This window comes from Schistocerca americana, chromosome 3, assembly GCF_021461395.2.
Source record: "Schistocerca americana isolate TAMUIC-IGC-003095 chromosome 3, iqSchAmer2.1, whole genome shotgun sequence".
Lineage (NCBI taxonomy): Eukaryota > Metazoa > Arthropoda > Insecta > Orthoptera > Acrididae > Schistocerca > Schistocerca americana.
This window is the reverse complement of record NC_060121.1, coordinates 734,463,189-734,470,392: the sequence shown is the minus strand read 5'-3', so window position 1 is coordinate 734,470,392 and position 7,204 is coordinate 734,463,189. Positions and strand designations below refer to the sequence as shown.

General features: G+C 41.9%; 1 non-coding gene across 1 annotated transcript; it reads right to left on the bottom strand.

Annotated features, from left to right (window-relative positions):
• Positions 1–776: 776 nt before the first annotated feature.
• On the bottom strand, positions 777–850 carry Trnat-ugu. The gene has a single exon. It is a non-coding gene; the product is annotated as a tRNA-Thr (tRNA).
• Positions 851–7,204: the final 6,354 nt, after the last annotated feature.

The window sequence follows — 7,204 nt, the reverse complement described above, 5'->3', positions numbered from 1 at the left end:
ACCACACTCTAAACCTACCATCAGTCCTTACCAACTGAAATCGGGATTCACCTGACCAGGCTACGGTTTTCCAGTCGTCTACGGTCCAACCAATGTGGCCCAGGAGAGGCGCTTTAGGCGATGTCGTGCTGTTAGCAAAAGCACTCGCATCGGTAGTCTGCTGCCACAGCCCATTAATGCTAAATTTCGCGGCACAGTCCTATGGATACGTTCGTCGCACGTCCCACATTGATATCTGCGTTTATTTCATGCAGCGTTGCTTGTATGTTAGCACTAACAACTCTACGCAAATGCCATTGCTCCGTGGTGAGAAGTAATGCTTAAAATTGCTATCCTCGGCAACTCCTGACACTGTGGATCTCGGAATATTGAATTCCCTATCGATTTCGGAAATGTAATATCCCATGCGTCTAGCTCCAACAGACATTACGCATTCAAAGTGTGTTAATCCAGCCATGCGGCCATAATCACGTCACATAAATCACCTGAGTACAAATGACAGCTTCGCCAATGTGCTGCACAATTATTCCTTGTGTACGTGATACTAACGCCATGTGTATAGTCTCTGTGTGCGTCTTCAGGTGTGGCGTTCTTCAGAACGAATGTAATAATACGACGCCCCAACAAAAGTTACTTATGAAGATAGTAACTGTTCTCGAAAGGACAGATGCCATTGATGACCGTGCTGCTTCTCTAGAATAAATGATAATTAATTGATATCCTCAGCTGCCGACAGGTGTTGTCGATATACCTCGATGGGGACAGTTGAAAATGTGTGCCCCGACCGGGACTCGAACCCGGGAGCTCCTGCTTACATGGCAGACGCTCTATCCATCTGAGCCACCGAGGACACAGACGAATAGTGCGACTGCAGGGACTTATCCCTTGGACGCTTCTGTTCTTTCGAGAACAGTTACTATCTTCATATATAGTTAAAGGCTACCCGGCCATTGACCTTCATCTGTGAGAAAGCGCACAGGTCGCCCGAACTCTTACGGGAATCGTCACCTTAGTGGGCGCGAGTAATGAGTGGATGAGCAAATATCTATCAGGTACATTACGTATGTAGATTGTGGACAGTTGGGAATGTGGGTCTCACGGGAAGCGTGCAAGGGATAAGTCCCTGCAGTCGCGCTATTCAGCTCTGTCCTCGGTGGCTCAGATGGATAGAGCGCCTGCCATGTAAGCAGGAGATCCCCAGTTCGAGTCCCGGAGGGACACACATTTTCAGCTGTCCCCATCGAAGTATATCAACAACACCTGTCGGCAGCTGAGGGTTTCAATTAATTACCATTTAAAAGTTAAAATGGTTCAAATGGCTCTGAGCACTATGGGACTTAACATCTATGGTCATCAGTCCCCTAGAATTTAGAACTACTTAAACCTAACTAACCTAAGGATATCACACAACACCCAAGCATCACGAGGCAGAGAAAATCCCTGACCCCGCTGGGAATCGAACCCGGGGACCCAGGCGCGAGAAGCAAGAACGCTACCGCACGACCACGGCTGCGTTAAATTGACGTTCAGTTGAGCGGCGAGGTGTTCGACTATGATCCGTCGATCACCTCGAACGAGAGTGTCCACACATTCCAACATTACAGGGGTCACATTTGTGTGCGGTCCGCTGGTACGTGGGACATAGTACTCGCATATGTTTTCGCGACCTTGTTCCGATGATGATAGGCGCCTCGCCACACGACTCGGTGTGCTTTTGTTTACTGACAGGTTCCATACACAGTCTGCAAGCGCCTATGAATATCTGTGATGCTCTGGTTTTCCGTCGAAAGAAACTCAGTGAGAGCTCTCTGCTTGGAATGCATCTCCGTTTCATATGTCGCTTTGAAGGCTGCTTACAGCGCCGACACCCATCAAAACTTCATGAAACTATACGAGCTAAAGCGGGAATATTCCACAACGTCCCACAACAAATTTCGCATTTTTCAGCCGAAATTTGCCGAAAAGAAAATGTATTGCAGTACTTACTGAACGGCCCTCGTCGCTTACGCCACTTCGCAGCTAGAGTGGAACCATTGGTTTCTAACTTTCTCAGAATACAGCATCTGCAAAACGCTTTTTTAACAGAATATTGACTTTATTTAAATAATGTATTGCTCTCTTTTCAGACGTAGAAATGTATAACTTTAAAAATTGGACACGTTATCGCGGAGAACACAGAATGATTACAGATACGATACGATGGTGTACAAGGACTGGACATGGAAACTTAGAAAGGAGATGGGCAACAGGTTACGTCAAATATTGATCGCTTTGAAAATGAATTCTGGAGAAGAAACACGGGCATCTCTCGGATAGACTACGTGCGCAATGATACCGTAAGATATTATACGAGAGGCAAGTAAGCAACGTTACTGGCTAATAAAACAATATCTGTTTTATTATGGAGAGATCGAAAATTGTGGAAACTAGATCGCCGGAAGAGCTTCCAAAGAGAGAGGAAAGCTAAGACATTCACGTAAATGCTAGCACAAAGACGTTCGTGATACGATGTCTGCAAAAAGTGTCCAAAAAGGGGACTGAGAAGATAGGACTAGCTAAAGCTGAAAGCAAGAAGCGCCGACATCAGCAAAACATTGGACGGGGGCTGAATTACAGACACAGTGCGATAACTGCGCGTGTACACGCTGCATAGGGCGCTACAAAGAGTCTGACTGTTTAAAATCTACGAATAAAACCTGACAAGACAATGTAAAAATAGAAAAGGAAAAAACAAGAAATGTTGTGTTGTATAGTCACTAAACCAGTATAAAACGACTTCAAACGTCTGAGTACTTTACAAATGAGTTTGTGAGGTACTGGACATTAAGCAGATAAGAGAAATAAAGTTTAGAAAAGGTTTGAAATTATGTTTAAAGTTTGTTGGAAGTCGCAAAGTGGTTACATTGTGAAACGCTAGGTGGGTATAGTCTTGGTTATTTCATCTCTTTTTTGAAGCAAAAACCTAGCTTTTTACGCATCTCCATGTTTATGGCAGCATATCTTTCGAAATATATGCCGTACACTTAGTAGTAAGGAAGTAGTGAATTAAAACATCATGCCTGATGTTTAAGTTTTGGTGCCGAAATGTAAAAATGTAGTAAGCGATAAACTATTTTCTCTTCGTTATTATGTGGAGGGAGTAAGCAAGGAAAAGCTTCGCAAAAGTTTGAAAAGACGTTTAAAGTTTGTTGGAAGTCGTTCAGTGCTCTCATTCTCAAACACTTAAAGAATATTATCCGGGTAATTCGTGAGCCGCGAGTTACGCTGCGTCAATACATATACTCAGTTTCTAACTGTACAACTTGTCTTACTGTTTCAAACAATTAACGTAAGATTATACCTCATAACGAATAAATTATGACAGTATTTTAAATTATAAAACCGTGTAAGGCGTTTAGTAATACAGATATCAGTTGTATAACTGTGACTGTTCCGCCAACTATTAATACCTGCAACTTCCGGTCTGTGTATATTTCCATTCGTATTCTCTGTCAGTAAATCGAAACATGCATTCTGGTTCCGCGATCATTTGTGAACACGTGGAACGTAGAACTCTAAAAGCAATGTACACAGGGACATATGAAAAAACTCAGCCGTGGCCGAAAACGCTTTAAAGTCGCAGTAGTCGGTACATCCGCCGCAGTTGTGCACCAATTCTGGCTGACGTACAGACAAGCTATTAAAAGTCATATGCGTGACAACTTTAGCAGGAAGGAAGCAAGTCCAAAAATAAACAGAGCTGTTAACGCCAAATCCCGTATTTGGCGAAGCAAAGCGAAGTGCCAACACGACAAAGGCTATCGACCCAGGCACGTGTTAGCGGCCTTCGTCCGCCAAATACATCACCAATCTGGTATCGGAAGTCAACAGTTACCGAAGTTCACCTGGCTTTGATAATGTAGCCACTGATGCCAGAAGATACTTTTGGCAATTTCAGTATTTTAATTTTAGATTATATTATATTTATTTGCATCAACACTCCGCCAGGATTTTAGAAATGGCAACAATTTCCTCCTGAACATTTATTAAACGTGTTCATTTACGATCGCAGTTTCGGCCTATTATGGCATTCTCAAGTGGCAGCTTTCTGTGAAATGCGTCAATGGTGCATGACGCTCTTCATAATGTGTATGCCATTATAGCCCGAAACTGCGATCGTGAATAAATACAATTAATAAATGTAGAGGTGGAAAATATTGTCATTTCATCCTGGTCTGTACCTAGAGACTTAACAGTCCACAGTAAAAGAAGACTCTCCTGTCAGACGATATACTAAGGCCTAATGGTCCCAAAAATGCCGTCCTAAGGATAACCGCATACGCAAGAAATGATTATATGTGCCGCAGCTGTACTCAAATTGAATAAGGAAATACTGGTAAACGAAAGCACCTCGACTGCTACTTCACAGTGTTGACTTCACGTGCTTCACAGTATACACATTTCTACCTGGTATAAATGAAAATCATTAATGATTAGGATGCTGATTTTCAATACAGGTTACAACTGATGCATTGCACTGCTGCCATTATAAACTCGTCGAGATATAAATTCGAATGTTCCTTCGTCTACTTCAAGCAAAAAAAAAAAAAAAAAAAAAAAAAAAGAATTATTATTATTATCGCATTTTCCGTATAACATGCATTACAGTATTAAGGTACCTACCGATGTGAGGTATCATTAAATGAACACTCTTCCTCACGGTCAACTAATCATGGGAATACTGCTGCCGATGATGATCAAAGCAAGAGGAACCGCACGAAACTAGAAAGAGACTCGTGGATACTCTCAACATCTCAGTAGTCTTAACAAGCCTTTTGGCTTCATTCTCGCAGATACGAAAGCTAGCCGTAATCAGCGAATCTACGTAAATCTTAAGAAACTTCTGCTCTTGTTGATTATTGCTGAAAATTCTCAAGTTTGTTCACTAATAGAAGAATGAAAACCTTCTGTACGAATATTAGTATAGTAAAGGTGTGGTTTTACAAATTGAGATCAATGATTAGGTCACTTGCGTGATGAACAATCAGTTGCGAAGATACAGAAGAATAATTTCAAAGGGGGTATATTTTGAAAATTGTGACTATTGCGTTAGCATTGCCGGTGCATGTGGTCCGAAAAGTAGAATAAATGTACTGTTGGAGCGCGGCAGATAAATTTGAATTGCACCATCTCGCAAAATACACGTAATTTCCGCGTCTTACTGTAAACAGTGATAAGACGTGTAAGGCGAATGTATTACAAGATAAAGGAGGATGCAAGAAGCTGCCCTTATCACTATAAGAATTCACTATCTGTTTTTATTGTATGTAGAAAACTACCAGACCACAGCTTGTAGGTATTCTAATACTCTACAAAAGAACTTTTAGGTTTTTGTGACCACATTTCGGGGTGTACATTAGAGATGGAGTAAGTGGTACTTACTGCTCCTCGGACGGGCAATCGAATCTGACAAGTCGCTTTTCTTGACGTGTGCTGATTACGATTATGTGTAATTACAACTGCTACACTTTTCCTCATCTCGATATAAAAAAATGGTTCAAATGGCTCTAAGCACTAAGGGACTTAACATCTGAGGTCATCAGTCCCCTAGACTTAGAACTACTTAAACCTAACTAAGGACACCGCACACATCCATGCCCGAGGCAGGATTCGAACCTGCGACCGTAGCAGCAGCGCGGTTCCGGACTGAAGCACCTATAACCACTCGTCCACAGCGGCCGGTTCATCTAGTTATAGGAAGCAGCAATAAACACACAATTACTGGAGAATTGGGCGCTTGATAAAGAGAACCCGATAATGTTTAACTAGGGGGAGCGGGGACATGCCTCCTTGACCACTCGATTCTACATAAAACGCAGAGAGCAGGGGAATGGGGGTAGGAGGGGCTGTAAGTCTTGTGTCGTGCCTGCAACACTGCCGACTAAAGAAGGAGTGTTAGACATACTCAGAATTGAAAGAACGTAAGAATTACCATGCAGTAACAACAACAGCATTTTCGCACAACCGCTTTGAAGCGCAGCGCTATGACTACTGCTGGACTACAGTATTGTCTGATTGTTGATGTTGTCAGAATTCAGGAAAAGCGAGCCACGGAGACCATAAACAAAAGATGCGAACGGTTCCTTTGCAACCTCGTGTATTGCAAGAAAATATGTTATGATAACCTGTGATGATTCGTTTAGCTTTATAACTGATCGTTCCTGCGGTCCTCTGGCATCCACTTCAATCGGTTTATTATTAATGAAGTAAATTTACATTCAGATATAGAAGAATGAGAGCCAAAAGAATTTATATCACATTTGTAGATTTCAGTTCAAATGGTTCAAATGGCTCTGAGCACTATGGGACTTAACTTCTGAGGTCATCAGTCCCCTAGAACTTAGAACTACTTAAACCTAACTAACCTAAGGACATCACAAACATCCATGCCCGAGGCAGGATTCGAACCTGCGACCGTAGTGGTCGCGCGGTTCCAGACTGAAGCGCCTAGAACCGCTCGGCCACACTGGCCGGCGTAGATTTCAGTGAATCACACGATTCGATTGACAGGGAAACGTTATTCAACAAATCAGCGGCAATAAAAAAGACACTCTAAAAAGTACAAACTCCAAAATTAAATTTTTAGGTGAAACCTCGAAGAATTTTAAGATCAAAACTGGGGTAAGACAAGGAGATAGCTTTACGCCACTGTTGTTGAACTGTGTACTAGAAAAGGTAATCAGAGAATGGAGAAAAAGAACAGAAGAAGAAGGAATTTACAACATTACGGTTGGGAGAAACGGGGATAATCTGAATTTTGATTCTTTGGCTTTTGCAGACGACGTTGCCATCTCAGCTGGATGTACAGAACGTGCAAAACTGCACATAAATCTCCCACAACAGCTTCAAAAGCGGGCCTATTTATATCTTAATAATAATAAAAAATAAAAAATAGAGTGTATGACAGATGCGAAGGAGGTACCGAAATACATGGAAACTGATTATGGGAGAATACAAACGGCTACAAAATTTAAATATCTAGGTGGAACAATACAATTAAATGCTTTGGACGAAGGGACGATCTTGGCAAGGGCAAGGAAAATGGAAGTAGCTAATCAGTTAAGAATAAAACTATATAATAAGAGATATTTATACATAAATGCAGACGTCCAGCACCCAACACTGTTATTAGACTAGAATGTTTTTATCTCTGAAAATGCCTTTC